The 18,870-nt window shown below is 37.7% G+C and overlaps 1 protein-coding gene across 1 annotated transcript in view; it reads left to right on the top strand.

Moving 5' to 3' along the window:
- LOC122997037 (protein bicaudal C homolog 1-like) overlaps positions 1–18,870 on the top strand; it is a 64,288-nt gene that overhangs the window by 4,075 nt on the left and 41,343 nt on the right. The window lies entirely within an intron of this gene.

Genomic DNA, 18,870 nt, shown 5'->3' with positions numbered 1-18,870 from the left:
TTCTATTATTGATTAATCTGATGATTATTTTCTTGATTGCTTAGTCTATAAAAGGTCACAAAATTGTAAAAAAAAAAAAAAAAAAGCTCATTGAAATTTCCTAATGCCCAAGGTGACATTTAAATGTCTTGTTTCATCTGACCAACAGTCCAGATCCTAAAGATGTGCAGTTATGATATAAATTAGAAAAAGCAGAAAATCCTCACATTTTAGAAGCTGGAACTACAGAATATTTGGAATTTCTGTTTATGAAATGGCTTTAATGATAAAGTGACTGTCAAAATAGTTCCATATTAATTTTCTGTCTCATCGATTCATTGAGTGATCATTATAGCTCTAATTTAAAACATAGAATAGAAAAAGAGGTATAACAGCAGGAAGAAGCTTAGGACTAAATAGATTATGTACATTTGTTGTTTTTGATGCATGAATTCAATATATTTGCTGCAGTTTCATTTGCATCCAATATATGATAATGAGGCCGTATTGATCAAATCCTGTTATATGGTGTCCATTGTACCCAGCGCACGTCTGGTTGATGAGTGCCTAAATACTTAGATAAATTACCTTCCGTTGACTTTTTCAGACAAGAAGCCAACTTATTAGTATAATTAGGAATGGTGGTGTGATGCAGGTAAACAATAGCTGCTGTGTGCATGTATTTACTGCAAATGAGCCTGACACTTGTCTTTACAGAGTACATGTTTTTGTCACTTACCTCCTAAGAATTTGGGCTATTCAGTTTTATAATAAATACAAATGTGACCCACTGTTTTGGGGCAATTAGAATCAAGTTGTGTTCCTGAATTATCCCTGAATTTTATTCACCATTTGATTGATCGATTTTAGGGCTGCAACTAACAATTATTTTCATTGTCGATTAATTAATGAATTTTTTTTTCTTTTTTTCTGACCAACAGTCCAAAACCCAAAAATATTAGTTTACACTCATATAAAAAAAAAGAAAAGCAGAAAATCTTCAAATCTAAGAAACTGGAATCTGTTCATTTTTGGCATATTTGCTGAAATTGATATTACATACCACCATAGTTAATAATGTAGAGCCAGAAAAATCCTGCAATTAAATTTACCTAAATGTATCAGAAGTCTAGGCCCAATTATATTTGCTTTAAATCAGGAATGTGAAAATGTTTTCCAAATAATAATCCTGGCTGTAGTCGGAAAGTACAAGAAACGGGTCAGAGTGGGACATCAGACTGGTAAAGAGGCATGTAATGAGGGGTTGCGTAAATTCTGGACAATAAAAAGGACTCTGAAGCTCTCTGTTCCCATTAAAAGATGTTTGTGATTCACCAGTATGTCGCCATGCTGAAGCCAAACCCCAGTGTACACTTAACCTCTTAAACTCCACAAGGATGCCCGTGACATTACGTCTTTCAGAGACTTAAACGCGCTCAGTTTTAAAGTTAGAGTGAAGATACTGGTATCATATGAAACTAGACGACCTACAGCAAGGCTGTTGGGTATCCACTGGTACCAATTTCATGCTAGCTTGTAGGGAAGGGGGCTAAATAATGCTAAATCTTGGTGAGGGGAAATTTTCAAAGGCGTCCCTTGACCTCTCACCTCAAGATATCTGAATGAAAATTGGTTCTGTGGTTACCCAAGAGTCTCATCACACATCAGACATCTCCACTTTATGCTAATCCCATGCAGTTTGGGGCAAAAACCATGCAGTTGTTTGCATGCGGTATAAATGAGTTATTTTCACCTATTGTAAAAATGGTGTATTTTGAATATTTCTGCATACTGGGGTCCCTAAACAGTCTTGGAATTGCATAAATTGGGTATGATCAGAAAGCCGAGACTGTAGTGGATTCAGTGAGCCCAATTGTATCCATGTGTCTCACTGTATCAAGTGAGCAATAGTGACCTCTAGGATTATCACAGCCTCATGAAACTTTACAATGGCATTCAGAGGATGTATGGCTTTCCAAAGTATATTGACACTAAGGGAGTTTCAGAGCAATTTCCAGAACAGACAGCTTGCCATCCAATAGCCGAAAAATGCAATTTTTACAGAAATCTCCAAATGTCAAAAGTTTTTGATACCAAATTACAGCATGTATTTTTCTATGGTGTTCTTCAAGGTCTTGGTGTCTTAATGTTGTATTTTGGAGGGATTTATGACCATTTTTAATAAATTCTCGAATAGTCAACAATGGTTAGATTTTGCACCAAATCTGTGTAACAAATTTTTACTCCCCTGTTTTGGCATACTCTGCATCAGTGGATTTTAAATGGAAATTATTAACTGCTCAGCAATTACAACTTTACTGTCTCTGGAACAGCGGGGACACAGGTTCTTGGGCTTAGATCAGTAAATAGAGTGTAAAGTGACAACAAAATCTCACCCTGACAGCCATCTGCGTTTATTGTTGTACTATTGGCACCGTGGAATAGAACTTCCAAGTTAATGGCTTGGAGACCTTGACACAGGCATGAAAGCTTGAAAGATAGTTTTATGTGTACAGCGAACCGTGTAAGACAACTTTTGTGCCCTCTTTAGTTTTGAAGTAAAGAGACCAGGGGCAAGTGTGGGAAAGAGGTAACATTTTCTTCAACCTCCTATTATCCAAACTGAGTGTGTCTGTATGTGCAACAAGGTTTTCCATGGATTTTTTAAGCATAGGTTACCATTGTATTCTTCTGTATATTGGCCAGTTTGAAGAGCTCTGTGGATTTCCCTGCTCAGACTAGTAATGATGAGGGTTCAGTAAGCATGGCCTCCTGGAGGGCCAGTGTGTGTGCACACATCGTAACAACATGTTTGCTGAGTAACTGCAACAACAACCTACAATTAAGCTAAGTGAATCATTTTCTTCATTGAACTAATTTGTTTTCCTTCTCCTAAACCACAGACTATTATTGGGTAGCTTTGTCTTTGAACGGAAAAAAGAACTGTTGAATGTCGTGATGAGAAAGTACAAGGTTTTCTCAGGTATTTTCAGTATGTAGTGATAATGTTTTCAGTACATTATGCATCAGGTATTGCTACTGTACTCACTATCCTTTGTGTAAAAGATGCTAATGCTAAGAGTTGTACTAAATACATATGTTGAAATGTTTTTCTCACACACAACTTCATTTGTAGGCCACAAATTCTGTACAGTGTGAGAATATATTACTTTGAAGGCAAGTGGAAACTCTTTGCCTGAGAAAGGAAAAAGGCCCTCTAGCATATAACAAATATGATCATTGTATTTTTCTTTGTTTTTTCCCTTTGTTGTTTAGAGAATTATTTCACTGGCTTCCGTACCCACATAATGAGGGGAGTATGTGTGAGGGCCTCATCCTCCTCTTCCTCCTGAGTGCTGAGTAAGACTCTCAGACAGGAAGTGAGTGTCTTGTGGGGAATGTGCTGCAGGCTTTCTCTCTCTCTCTCTCTTTCTCTCTCGTTTTCCCCCTCTATTGGTCCCTCTTGAGTATTCAAACACTGGTCTGTTGTTCCAGCTTCCATCATATCCACTGTGGAGTCGTTGGGACTTTCCCTAGTCTTATGGTCTATCCTTACACTAAAACACAATCCTCACTCTAACCTTCTAACCTAACTAAACGCAGGCAAATTGTTAGTGAAAACAATGATCGATCATTTTAAGCTCTTGGATTTTTGTATCTTGTAGTATTCAGTTTTGGGGCTAAAAGGTGATCGTAGGTCTGCACAACTAATTGTGTATAGTGATTTTTGATAATTTGGTATGTTGACAGTATTGAAGTGATTTTAGGTTTGAGGTATAGCACGATGTAGTTTATCATGTAAATACATTATATTAGACTAGTTTGAAGTGAAAGTAAAGATGGATAAGCAGTTAAGTTGGAGAGAAACTGTACACAGACCACCCATGGAACAAAATGTATTTAAAAGTGGAAAATAATTAGGGCTGCCACCTGAAAGTCGAATCATCTGTTGGAGACCCCTGAGTTGACTGAGATTCTTCAAGTCTAGTAGTTGTTTTTGTTTGTTTGTTTGTTTTTATCAGTCAGTGTACATTACAATTAACAGATTACAAGCTTACAGAAATGTACAGGGATAACATCTCAATGAGGAATTATAAATGAGGGGGAAATTATTTTTATTATTTCAAAGTGGACAGTGCTCTGAATTTATTTAAAAATTTAAGGCCTATTGTTTTTATTTTCATCTAAAAATAATTCCAATGTTCAATAATGCAATTATTTTATTCTTGTTTATATTTATTTATTAGTTTTTATGTTTAAAGAGAAATAAAGAAGTAAGTCTATCCTGTTGAAGATGAGACGTCAGCTATTTCATTGCAGGAAATGCCGTGAATTTATTTTAAACTGTTTCATATGTTTATTCATTTACACGTTTTTAATGTTTAAAGTGAAATTTTAAAAAACAGGCCTTTAAGAGCTTGATTTAAACAAAAATACACGCGTGCTGCCTGTCTCATTATTCTGGCATATCCATATAGTTGTCCGACATTATTCAAATAGGCCGCAATTCAAATCTTGCATCATATGCAGCTGTCTTTTATTGACTTTTAAATGTTCAAAAATCACTAAAACTCATGCCGATGGATTTTCTGATTGCCAGATCTTTATGAAAAGAAAAAGGAACAAATAGTGGAATCTTCGTATTGAACAGCCAAATCTGATTCGACTGACAAAATTCTGAGTCGGGTACTGCCCTTAAAACAATAGACTCGATATTAGAGAGGAAAATTCTTCTCTCATGTCTAGATGTGAAAATTGTTTATGCCCTCATAGGAGATTGTCATCTGTCAAAGATATTGTGATGTATAAACCAGATTACTACTTATAGATTATGTGTAAAATGCGTGTTAGGGTTGTGACTGTGCCAAAGCAGCAATTGCTCTTTTTTGTAGTTGTGGACCACAGTAAAAGTAGCCTGGCAACAGAAATGCTTCCTGCTCATTTCGACAAAGTAGATATGCATCCACTTCACCTCATTTGCCTCACACACAAAGTTCAGTCTGGTTGACCTTTGACCTGTGAAATAGCAAAACTATCCAGTTGTCAATTGTCAATTTGAGGGAGAGGATAGGATTGACCTGTTGTTCAGGAAGTATTGATTGTATATATGCTTGTTTATCTAATGCCATAGTGAGTGAATACAAGCAGTAGAGAAAGGGGGGGGGGCGTGATGCATAGCTTGCAGTAAGCATAAGGAAGTGAATGAGAAATTAGCTTGCTAGCTCCAGCAGTTTACACTCAATAATCCTTGTCATAGTATTTACAGTCCTTCTTGATTTTCTTGAGTAGCTGGGAGTAAAGCCTGAATATAATTTCTTATTCTTATTCCCTGCTATTAAAGTTAGCAGAGAGCTAACCGGAAGTTAGCCGGCTTGGCAGGCAGAGGTATCTAGAGCATGCTCAGTATGCATTCATCTATGAAATACAGAGAGATTTATCTGGCAGTGATAGGCTTAATTAGAATTGTGTGAACTTGTTTGGGAAGGGCTTGAAAGTAATGGACGTTCATTTATATGTAAACGTTCTGCACTGCAAGTTTAAGCATTTAATCCTTGAGATTTTTTGATCATTTAAAAAGCACCAAATATGGAGATATATGGTTTTCACTAGACTGTGATATACCATGCTGCCTTTGATAAATAACATGTATAAGCATACTTTTTTCTGTGCAGCCCGAAGTATAGGGCAAGACAAATCAAGGACACCTACATTGATAAAATCTCTCTTCCTGTGGCTGCGTACTGTACATTTTGCGACATGTTAATACTTAATCTAAGCAAAATGGAAAGTAAACACACATCAGAACAACCAGTGTGTAATTTAAATACTCCAGCTGATCTCAGTGCTGAATTCTGCTCTTTACTGGGCCTCGCTCCGTTGCCTCTTGCCACCTTCTCTCTCCCTTTTTCTTTGAGATTTTACTGAAACATGCTGATACAATTAAACAGTTCTATTCTACTTTGCTTACGCATTGAATTCCTTCATCCTGGGCATGATGAAGCTTTCAGGAGCTGTAATATAATTGAGCTTCAGTCGGCGGAAAAACCTGTAATTCATTACTCAAGAAAATAAAACCAGGAGTCCTATTTCAGCAGTCCGAGTGGAGATGGAGGGCTCTGACCCATTTCTATGCTCCTGGAACTGTAAATGGTCTGAAATGAATACCTGTTTTTCTACGTCCCTCAAAGCTCTTTTTCTTCAACCCTTTTCAAAGTGCAGATTTACATTCTGTCTGGTTTGCGGTTGCTATTTTAGAAATGTTTCTTAGGGGGGGCACCCCGACTTATCCTGCATGCGTGCATACTCACCACACACACATGCATACAGGCGCACACGCATGCACACCACCCAGCCCTTAACCACTCCCCTTAAGAGTTTTCATTGTTTATCTTTGGAGAACCTTGGGTTTTGGTTTGTTGTTCTCTTTCCTCATTCAACATCCAGTACAATCTGCCTTTTCTCCACTTGCCTTGATCGGAGAGAAACCATTTTTATAAGAGTACCGTTTGGATCTAGTCCTGGCCATCGTCAGAATATCCTTCACAAAAGGGAGAGGGTGGGGGGAAGAAAAGAAGAAAAGGAAATCTCATTTTGTTGAAGTTATTCCATGTGCATGCATTTCAAAAAAGACTCTAACTGAATGATGTTCATTTCCTGTAAGCTATTCAGTTATGCATAAACGACGTCTGATTGGACATATCAGTGGAGATAATTCAGAGGTTGAGTAATCGAGTACAGTAATCGAGAAAAGAAATTTCCATCACTAAAATCCTGCACATATTTCTCATGTTATTAAAGTGTGATGCTATGGTTGAAATGCTGATAAATCTGAAATGTCAGTTATTACCCAACAGTACAATGTAATGTTTACAGTGCAACTCCCGGCCTGTTAACAGAGACTGACTCCCTATGCTCAGTGGGGGATCTAACACAGTAGATACCAGGCACCAGGAATGTACAGCGTTGTGTAATCACTTGGCTGTATTCACACAAGGGAGATGAACAAGGATATGATAACCCAAACATGTTACCAAACAGCAGCTTGATACTAAATGTCTTATTTCCTGGACTGGATGCAAAGATGCCTGAAAATCCAACACTATAAGCAGTGTGTGTTATGATGTTAAGTCATAATCCTATTAGTGTTTACAGACATAGTGAAAGCAGTTTAGGCCAGAGAATGTCACTACAACTTCTAAATATTTCTAGACTGTCTCATTTGTGTGACCTCAGGTTCAGTGAGTCTAGTTTCTCTGGCAGGCTTTCATCTTTGTTTGCCGGAAAGCAACATCTGGCACTTAGTGTATTATTTTGATAGCACAGTTGCTTGGCAACCCTGCTGGAGTTGAGAGGAGCGAGGAGCCGTTTTGAGCATAGAGGGCGATTTCTCCTCGAAAAAAGAAACTTGATGACAGGTGTTCAATTTTGTGGGTATTAACTTCATTCACTAAAAGCTGCAAAAGTGATACAGGTTTGAAGCATCAGGCCTTGTAGTTGTAATCCCTTGTGTCTCTTTTCTGGAGACACACCATGGCTGCTGGCTGCGAGTGTGGTTTAACACTACAGCAAACACTCCTGAGCAGCCACTAGGTCAGAAATACAACAAGTGCAACTGATGTATCTGCTGAAGTGCAGCCAAACCAACGCCAGTTGTTTTAATAAAGTCCGTAATTGCAATAGCTGTCTGATTTCACGGTGTGAGTAGTTTTCCACACAACAACAGGGCAAAGTAAAGTTGTTTACATTGTTGCCTCCAACTCTTCATCAAGCAGCTCACTGTGGCTGCTTCTTCTTGTTCCATTTCTCCCTGCAATATTTAAAGCTGATCTGCTGTTTTAAAAAATACTGAAAATTACCATTCTCTTGTTTTCTAGACACATTTTTAATGATTGCAGTCAGCGTTCAAACTTCCTCACAATAAAGCATTTACTGCTGCAACTGCTGACTGGTGACGTCAATGTTATTCTGAATGAACGGCTCCCGGCTATCTCCGATCCTACAAGAGCCCGACCGATGATTTTTTGGGCCGCTACCGATATCAGGGATAAAAAAAATTCCAGCTGATATTATATATAAACACACATTTTTTGCAATGATCCCTCGAATATCAAACACTTTTGACAAAGATATGTAATGGAGGCAGGACATTTTACAGTTTAACAATAAACTTATATCCCAAAATGACATCAGTGCACTGAAACAGTAGACTTTTGCCCCCCTCATTTATGTTAATGGAGTGGACAAAATATTAGGAACACCATTCAATGTAATGCACTCCAGTACACCACCACCACCACCCACTATGACCTTAATAATAAACATAAAGTAGAATTATCACCTTTCTGACAATAAGCTATTTTGTATTGGATTGCATTAGATTGCACAGGTGTACCTAATGAAGTGGCTGGTAAGTGTATGATATGGATATATCTGGGATAGGCCAATATTGGCCAACTGATATATCGGTCGGGCTCTAGATCCAACCAAGTAATCTTATCAAGTAGCTAAAAAGAACAGGTTGTAGCTGAAAATAGGGGAAATGTTTGCCAAGATAACCCAATAAATACAGCAAGTTTTGCCAACTAATTGCCAGGTTTTGCTGACTCACCCAGATATCAGTGAAATTAGCCCCTCCTATGGTTTCCCTTGCTGTAGTTTCTGTTGTTGCCATGGACACACAGCATACCATGGTGACTTGTTTTACTGTTTGAATGCTTCTAGCACCAGTAGGAAATGTTCAGTTTGCATTAGTAGTAAGTTAGTACAGCTCTGATTCTGTGTTAGGAGAGTGAACAGTAAACAGTGAGATTGATAGTGAGGAGATAAAAATTTTAAACACTTATGGTGCATTACCTGAATCCATATTTGTTGCATACATGAATTTGTCGTGCATAGGTGGGCAACTTGAATCCAATGGTGTACTCTGTAACTAACAATGAAAAAACTACTATACACATACACACACACACACACACACATATATACAGAGAGGTAATTACAGAATGTAAATATCTTGAGGTTATTGCTGAAAAAATGCTGGCATCAAAAGCCAAGTGTAACTTCATGAAAATCTTAAGGATTGTAACTTAAAGGAAATCCTCAACTCCAAGTCAAATGATATCTCACACTGCTGGTCATTTTTGTGTTAATGCACAGAATATATTTGTTGTTCATATCATAGAAAAAAGGCAGTAAAGATATCATTTGTGAGGAAACCAACTAAGGTACAAAAAAAAAAGATTTCACACTTTCCTTCAGCCTTAAGACACCACATCTATGTTTACACAGTGCAGACTACTTTCCTTGTGACCATAGCAAGTGTGAAGTAAATCTTAAGAAGTAATTCTTAGGTTAACAAGTGATCTTACATGATTAATAAATGGCAAAACAATTTTATCCCTAAAGCGAGAAGTAGGAGGCATGTCTATTTGACCCAAATATCATTAACCTCCCTTTTTAACAAAGATAAAGAATTCAGTGTTGAAAGCTCAGAATGCTTCCCTGGCAGTGTTGAGATGAAAGATCACATAAAGAGGACAGCCAGTTCTGCTTTAGTTGTATACTTTCCCAATCCTGACTTGGTGATTAGATACCACTGTTGTCTTGAAGAAGCAGTTGAAATGTTTATCAGGCACTGCACTCTTGTTTGAATGCCAACTTGCATAGAGGTAGTGCCAAAGGAGAGACTTAAATGTTGGCTTTTGTCTGTTTTTATTTAGATCTCAACCCTATTACTGCCAATTACTTGTCAGCTGCGGGGTGAGACACTTGTAGAAACTTCCTGTCTTTGAAGTGAGGCATTTAAGCTTGATTGATGAAAACAGCCTCTGTCACCGAATGCTATTTATTGTATTGAATGCACTGTTTTCTTTATTGTCTACACTTGTTATTTACCTTTTTCAAATTGGCTTTTTGGATTCAAATGACATGGTTGTTAGTCTGTGAAGGTGTGAGGAAGAAGTGTTCGCAATTTGAAAGTGAATACTGTGAGATGGTATAAATTTGTCAGCTGTCTGAGACATTAGATTTATACAGAGGTTCCTTTTGATATCTCTGGTTCTTTTCAGGCTTTATGGTAGTACTTGATTTACAGAATTGTTTTGATATGATGACCTACCTTGATTTGTCAGGTATTAAATTAAATTGATTAGCCAAAAACAGATTCCTAGTCCCGGCTAGTGATTTCATCAAAATCCTCAATTGAACTTCCAGGAAATATAGTATACGATGATAAATCAATATCACAATATAAAATTACCTATACCTTGATAAAAATTTGTATCCATATAGAGGCATTATGTTTCAGGTTGTCTGTCTGTCCCATTCTCGTGAGCGTGATATCCAGGGAGGGAATTTGTTCAAATTTGGCACAAACGTCCACTTGGACTCAAGGATGAACTTATTCGGTGGTCACAGGTCAAAGGTCAAGGTCATTGTGACCTCACATTCGTCCCATTCTTGTGAATGTGATATCTCAGGCATGCCTGGAGGGAAAGTCATTACATCTGGCACAAACGTCCACTTGGACTCAAGGATATTAGAATTAGTGGTCAAAGGTCAAGGTCACTTTGACCTCACAAAACACAGCCATAACTCAAGAAATTCATATGCTAATTATGACACAGTTTCACACAAATGTCTAATAGGATGAAATGATGAAGTGATGACGTTTTATATTCAAAAGGTCAAAGTTCAACTTCACTGTGACATCATAATGTTCTGCAGAAACACTTTTCTGGCCGTTATTCAACGCCATAACTCAGGAACAGAAGGGGAGATTGTGACCATATTTCACATTTGGTCAGATACTGAGTTGGTGACACTAATCTTGGGTGCCCACCTTGAAACTGATGTGATTTATATAGATCTTCTGTGCTGCCGGGTTGAAGATGTGTGTGAAGCATCCACGTTTTAGAATTTGTAGCTTCTTTGCAGCAACACACTAATAGACATACAACAGAACAAGAACAACAAAGCTGAGGCAAGGGGGAAGACGATGAATAACAAGCTAGACAACAACAAAAAGGATAGTTTTCCAAATACACTTGAATAAGGAGGTTTGTTTGCCATTGTAGCTGAGGAAACGATCTTGCGGTGAGTGGTTGAAATACTGGAGAGGTGATGAGCTGATAGAAGGCAGGTGTAGGATGAGTCAACCCAAATCACATCATGGTCACTGTAGTAGGAAGCAGGACAGGGGCCTGCTGTTCCTCCGGTAGTCCACCACAAACTCATTGGTTTTGCTTATATTGAGCTTTAGGTGATTATCATTGTACCATGTGATGAAGCTCTCTATCAGTCCTCTGTAAAGTCTCCAAGGGAAGACAGCATGTTTCTTACTGACAATTATTCACTGGAATCATACATGTCAATATAGTGATAACTTCCATTTTGCCAAAAAAACACACTTAATACCTTTTTATTGAACTTCTTCTAAGTCTTCTTTACACATATTATATGAGTCTGGACAGACATGGATGTATACTGCAACTTGAGTGGTTGGTGGAGACATACGACCATGAGGCGGTATTTCTAGTTTTTCGATTAATCAACTATTTGTTTTGTCTATAAAATGTCAGAAAATAAAGAAAAATGCCTGTTATGATTTCTTTAAGCTCAAAGAGACATCCTCAAATATCATTTTTTTTGTCTGATCAACAGTCCAAAATCCAAAGATATTCAGTTTGCTATCATGTATGACACAGAAAAGCCTCAAATTCTCATATTTAAGAGAATATTTGGCATTTTTCCTTAAAAAAATGACTAAAATGATTATTTGACTATGAGTCAACTAATCGTTGCACCTTTTTATTGTAGATAATGAAGTCAAATTGTCTTTATCACTTGTATATCAGTCATTATCACTAGATGCAATTTTAGATTAAGTTTTAACTCTGACATCTGATGAGAAGTTGAACAATATCAGATTCTAGACGATCGTTCATACAAATTTTTTCTCTAAAAAAAATGGCTTTTATATACAGCAATTCTTGAAGTTGAAGATTACAGGTAATTAATCGTTACTTTTTTAGTAGAATACTGATCTAAATATGTACTTTACAGTAAGAATATGAGTGTTCATGTGTTAATGAGCATGGGTGCTTACTCAAGGATTTGTTGCATTGCGTGTGTATTCATGTTTTTCTACGGCTCCCTGGGGGCCTCTCATTAGCTCCATGTTGAATCAGCTGAGAGCTGCTGTGCGCACTGGGGGGATGGATGTCAGAACGCTGTTGTGAAAACATCATGCTCTCCCGCTCTTTCTATTAAAAACATGGGAAATGTAGTTCTTTTCATACTAGTTGTAGTCTTCTCAGCCAGGGGAGCTTATAAACCTGGCTTTAATATTAATCTGTGTCACTTAAGTAAAGGCATGAAAGCAGGCGGGGGACTGAGATGTCAAACCTTTCCCAGATTGGAGTTGTCATTTGTTATGAAATCCTATCCAAAGGAAATTGAAGTTGTATAACCTTACTCATTTTAATGCTTGCGTTGACTTTTCTGTGAATGTCCCAAGTTTCACCTTAAGTCCTTTTGTGATTATTGCCAGTGCAGCGGATTTTGTCTAAGCAGCTCTGCATTTTAGAGATTTAGATGGTGCCTTTAAGGGGCTCTCTTTGGTTTTTGTAATCTAAGAGGCCCCTGTCTTCATAGAAATCCTTTGGCATGATGGATTTCACTTGATAATTCTGGCACAGCACTAATAATGGGGTAACCAGGCATTTGTGTTATTTGGTGGTTATTGATCGACTGATATAGCGTGTTCAAAATAAATGGATGTTGGCTTATATCTGAGCTATGACATATCTGCCCTCTTGTTATGAGAAACTTTGGCTTAAACTAGTGCTCACTCTCAACCTTTCCATTAAACCAGAACATATAGTGTAGGACAGAAACTTTCTAATAGTAAAAACATACATGTCAAACACTTCTCTGGATTTGAGTTATAATGGCCCGTGTCTCTATTGTTTGCTTAATTGTTGTATGTGGATTGAAGCCATGACTGTAGAAATCAACGCTGTTTACATTCCTTCAGTGTCAAAACAGTGGAATCTCCCAGAAAGTTAGTCTCTCCACAAAATAATGGATAACAGACCCCATTTTCATCTGACAGCATTTAGACCTTCATGACTTACACTGCACTCAGTTCTTTACATGCAGTGACAATTATTTGATATATTAAATAATTACATGGAGACCATTAGAGGGTGTGGATCTGATTAACTGTAACGTTTTTTTGTTTACTTTGTCAAATTAATGGCAACATGGGAGATAACTGCGTACAATTTAGTGCTTCATTGCTCCATATTTTCAAAAAAAACACCAGAGGACAGTATTGATTGCAACATGTGATCTGTGCTCAGGGATCTTGTGTTGTTTTTCAGCTGTGATGCTTTTACAATCTGCTGAGCTGGAAGGGAGGAGCGTTGCATTGTCCTCATATAACCTGGGCCGAAAACAGACGATTAAACCATTCTGTCACTTTAGAAACAAACGTTACAAAGTCAGTGCCCTTAAAATGCTAAAAAACATACTTTAAATTAGGGATGTGCTCTTCAACTCTTGTCCAACCATTCAGTCATGTTGCAACCATTTTTGTCTTAAGAAAGGCCTGTAATTTAAATTGGCTTTCAGTTCACAGGCAAAACAATAGTTTTCTTGGTTATCCAAGTAATAAAGCATGAGCTATGTATTTTTGAGGCAAAATGCCCATTGAGCCTTAAAGAAAAAGGGGAAAGACAAACGTAAAAGTTCTCTATGGTCTATTTATTTTTTTTCATCTTACAATGTTAGCAAATCAAATCTACAAGACGAACAAGCAAACACGACTGTTGTGAAAAGGAAAAATGTAAATTTGGTCTCTTGCATTGGAATGCTGGCATTCAGTAGCTAACTTTCAAAATCTCAGATGCTGCTGTGCCCTGGAATTTAACAATAACTTTTACAAAAATTGTTGCAGTGATCAAAAAAGTAAGTTGTAATGCAAAAATATCCGTGTGGCCCTTTTGTAAAGAATTGTTCAGTTCACTTATTTGCTCTCTTGCCAAGAGTTAAGAGAAGATTGATTGACTCTTAAGTTTGAGTTAATTAGCTTAGCTTAGCATAAAGACTGCAAACAGCAGAAACGGTTAGCCTGTTTCTCTCCATAGTTCAAAAATCCGCCTACCAGTTATGATTTTTACGGGTGTTGCGTCCTGTAACTTCCTCTTGGTGACCAGCAGCTGGGTGCAGTGACTTCCTGGAGTCGCCACTAGTTTCTTGGCAACCTCACGGTGAGGGTACTAGACTTCGGGCATGAGAATCATTATTGATTTTGCTCATTTAATCCACAGGAAGAAAGCAAAAAAAGTATATTTCCCAAAATGTATCTATCCCATCTACGCTGTTTTCAGTCAGAACTGAAACAGTGACAGTGGTTGCTTGAAGCTTCGTGTTTGATATGTTATATACCAATATATAATATTTATTTCTGTGACTCTAACTTAAAATAAACAGTATTTCTGCACTGAACTTGTCATACTTGTCTGCATTTTTGTGGCAATTGTTCTGTTGCAACTTTTCTGGCTCTGGCACAAGAATATGACACATCCCTTCTTCTTACAAAGCTTACAAAGCTTACAAAGCTCTGATTGACTTGGTTCTTTTCCAGTCAGGGAAATAGCTGTCTATGGGCACAACACCAGACTTATTTCAGTTGTTAAAAAAAAATCCGAGATGTGGTCAACAATTCAGAGGTCTGGAACCGGGCTTGTGCTGAGGGTAATGAAGAAAGTTTGTTTGCTCTACAACTGGCTCATAGCAAATTGAGAGCAGAATTCAAGTCAAAATTGGTACATTCATGTCATTTGAAAATGTGAACCATACCACTACTTTTTTTTTATTTTCATTTTTTTACCTTTCGTGTAATGCAGCTTTAGAACAGGATGAGACTGTCTCCATATCATAATATACCCCAGAGCTCGTAGTAACCTCCCTGTCTCTTCTCAGGGTTCTCCCACGACCACTTTAAACGCATGTGCCAACAGGATGTTTTGCTCTCAGCACATGGCTCATGTTTTCACTCATGCTCCATATCAGATTCCTTTCAGCTCCCAGCGCACACAGGCCAAAAATGCTGTTTCACTGTTTATGTTAGTCTTTGGCTGTGGCAAGTTTAACATCCAAACAAATATGTATTTATGCTTTTTTAACTCATCTTTTCAATCATTTCATTAGGCCTCACTTGACCTGATTGTTATCTTGAATCAGTAATGTTTACTGTCTGTAAATCCAATACTACTGAGATAACACCACACCAAAAGTGTATTTTTATTCATCAGTTTGCTGTGACTTCGTTTCAAAGACAAATTGGAATAAAAAGAAAGGAGCTGTCATGTCTGACATATGACTCTCCCCTGCGCCTCGTACTAGCTACTGTTAGATGAAATGCTTAAAGGAGCATGTGTGAAAATGAGCATGCAGTCTTTGTTTGTGCATGTGCGCTTTTGGAGAAAGGAAGATTGCATGTAATTCTGTGCAATTTTGAGTTTATTTGGAAATTCAGTTGTCATGGATATAAATGGTATTTTTGTCTGCACATAAGCATTCTTTTGGGTGAAACTGAAATAGATCTGAGTTCCTTCTGGCACTGTTATTCACCTAGTATTGGTCGTCTTTGTTGTGTAATTACTGGACTTAATTGCTGTGCTTTTCTTGCCAAGCATCACAGATGTTGTAGTTACACATCTCCACTTCAAGCGTGACAGCATCCCCTTGACATAAGGCAGACGTACAGTGACATTTGTTTTTCTTTTTCCTTCTCGGTAAATGTTTTCTTTCTGTGAATAACAATACCTCTTCTACATATCCAGGAAGTTTACAAATCAGTGACAGAGTAACATGGATAATAATATATACTGTATGATATAAAAAACCCAAAGTTCAACTGCATCACTGAGGAGAGTCATATTGTCCTCATGCAGATGTCCTGTTTCTAAGTAGCATTTTAACTGGCCCACCATGTACCCTATTTAGTTTCTATTTCTTTGCCACTGACTGATTTACTATTGTTTAATTCACAAAAAAAATACTTAGACCACAGATTTTCAGTTTTTTTAGTAGGCAAGTGGGGAAAAACAGTCTGTATATTGCAGCACTCCTTTTTGTTTGTCTTAGTTTTTACAGGAAACCCTTTCAGTAATGTCTCTCATAATTGTGGATAACTTCAGGCCACTTAAGTAAATAGCTCAGTCAGAGCTGTTCCCTGTTATTCTACCTCAAAGCTGGATGTCATTTAAATTTAATATCAGATGTTAGCACTTCTACTTACTATCATTAATATGAACCAAATATATTTCTTCTTCTTTGAATGCTGACTAGATTTTTTTTTTATTAACAGCTTGAGCTAGGGTTGCAACTCTCAGTTCTTTTCATCATTGATTTATCTATGAATTAGTTTTCTACTAATCTTTTAGTATCACAGTGACAACCATCCATCACAAGTTTCCAGAGCCCAAGTTGCCAATATTCTCAAATTTATAATTTTGTCAGACAGTCAAAGAAGCCAAATACATTCAATTTCCAACTAGAAGATGTCGGCCAGGTTTGTACAATCAAGATGGCAGCAAAGATGACAAAAACAGAGAGATATTTATCTTGCATCGTGCCTAACTTTAGTGGATCATAACACATCAGGTATGGAATTAATCTGCAGATGCTCCGTTGAAGATGAGACCAAACTTTTATATGGATGTCAGTTTTTAAGCCATGACCAAGGCCCAAATTTGGCTGGCAACAGACTAGGTAAGCTTTGTTTTTAGCCTAGCCAATTGCCAGAAATGCCTTTTGCTATATCACAATGCTTATTGTAAAATGGGGAGGACTACTGAAAAGATGAAAGTCTAAGCTTTACAATAGGCTAATAAGGAATCTCATCAATATTTATTTGAATTCACAACACAGCCCGCTCTTGAGGTACGGAAACTTGGCACCAATTGATCTAGCATGGCAACAAGGCGTGATTGTCTGTCTCAGCAGAAACAAGTTTCCAAACTGAAGCAGAAGTTGATCACTTGCAGTCCCTACCGGCCAGTTTAGTAGAATGTCAGCAGTCAATGGCGGTATAAAAGGAGTTTTTCAAAAATTGTGAATCACTGGACCCACGAGAGGCCCTTGAGCATTCAGTCAGAAATGTGCACAAAAAATATTAGGCTCATGGGTCCAATTGTATGTGAGATTAGCTGCAGACAGATACACACATGGACACACACACAGACACACGACCAAACACATGATCCCCTGCAGGCTTACGCCTGGCAGAGATAATTATATGAAATAAGGAATTTTGACTGCTAAATTTAGTCAATAAATTACTTGCATAATTAATCAATTATCAAAAATGTCACTGTTTTCACTCATTAATTGTCTAATAATTTCAGCCTTAGCCCTTATTAGCAAGTCAAATTTGAAACTAATTCAGTCAACATCAGTGTTATGGTCAGCTGCTTGTCATCTGATAATGTGCAGCACTTGGCTGTATGCAGAGTGCATCACTGTGAGCATCAGCCACTTGGTTAAATTGCTATAATTTTGAACAAAAACGGGAGGCTCTTGAAGCAGCTGAAGAGGCATCAGACATTGTTTTAGTAACTTTTTCCCCCCATCTGTGTGATTTCTTCCAGTGGGTCACAACCACATAGATCTTTTTTTGCCAAGTATCTTTCTAGGTAATGTTATTGAAATTTGAGCATAAATGGATGTGCCTTAAATCAATGGGTGAGCACGTTACGTCTTTATTTTACTTCATAGGTAAAGTATTGAACTGGACTCATTTAAATTGAGGCTACACAGCAAATTAAGGCAGATAAGAATGACAGAAAGGCAGTGTCCAAAATTAACTTTTTAAATCACCTGCCAAGGGGACTGGTAGATGGAAAAAATCCACTGGTCAACCGTATTTTTTGCCGGCCAAATAATTAATTGCCTTTTTGTATCATATATACTTTTGTTTCAGTGCATTTTATTGAGATGATAATGTATCATGTTGAATACAAACCACAGCCTCATCATACTGTAGCCAGCCTTTTGAAACTCCTTTATCTCCAAATCTCCATTTCTCACAAAACTTTCTTTTTTATGTGCTTTGTCTTCCTTTTTGTCAGTGGGTTTTCATTTTAAAGGGTTGGTTACTCCTTCTTAAAGTTGCTACATAATAGCCATTTAATCAACGGTAGCTAGCAGCAGATTGGCGGCAAGTGACAGTTTAGTGGAGAGCTGCAATGTCAACTAGCAGATGTCCCGCATGGTAAACGGTGCCGTGAAACTAGGAGCACTTGAGACAGTCTGTGGCTGGCACTCCTTCGCCTCAGTCCATCTTGAGCTCTCCTTAAGTTTCGTGGCACTGTTTAGACGCGCATAAAAAACACATATGTTGTGCGTGTCTACGCTGTATAGGGACAAACATAAGTAATTTCCTCCGAGCCATCATGCCAGATATTTTATTACATGTTTATTTTGGTCCAAACATTTACCCGCCAGTGTGGCGGATAGCCTTCCGAGATTTACTCGCCAAACGGAAAATCTACCCGCATTTGGTACTTGGCGGGTGTTAATTTTGGATCCTGTAGAAGAGGGATCGTTGGTGGTTGGAATATTTGTATGATCTCTTTATGAAAACTGCATCTTAAATGCTCTATAGCTATCATGTTACCCTACATTGTCCATCGGTTTCTAATCTACATCCTTCTTAGATTTCCCTTGTTATTCTTCTGTTTTGAATGAGCCAATGAATAGTCAGAATTCATCCATTTAGCCCATCAGTGTAATGTGGTGGTAAGCGTCTAAGGTAGACAAATTTCATCTGAAATTGACTCACCCGTTGAGCCAAAGCAGAACAGTCTCAATGTCTTCATA

Source organism: Thunnus albacares, chromosome 14 (assembly GCF_914725855.1).
Source record: "Thunnus albacares chromosome 14, fThuAlb1.1, whole genome shotgun sequence".
Classification (NCBI taxonomy): domain Eukaryota; kingdom Metazoa; phylum Chordata; class Actinopteri; order Scombriformes; family Scombridae; genus Thunnus; species Thunnus albacares.
Note: the sequence above shows the minus strand (reverse complement) of the source record. Positions and strands in the feature narration are given on the sequence as shown.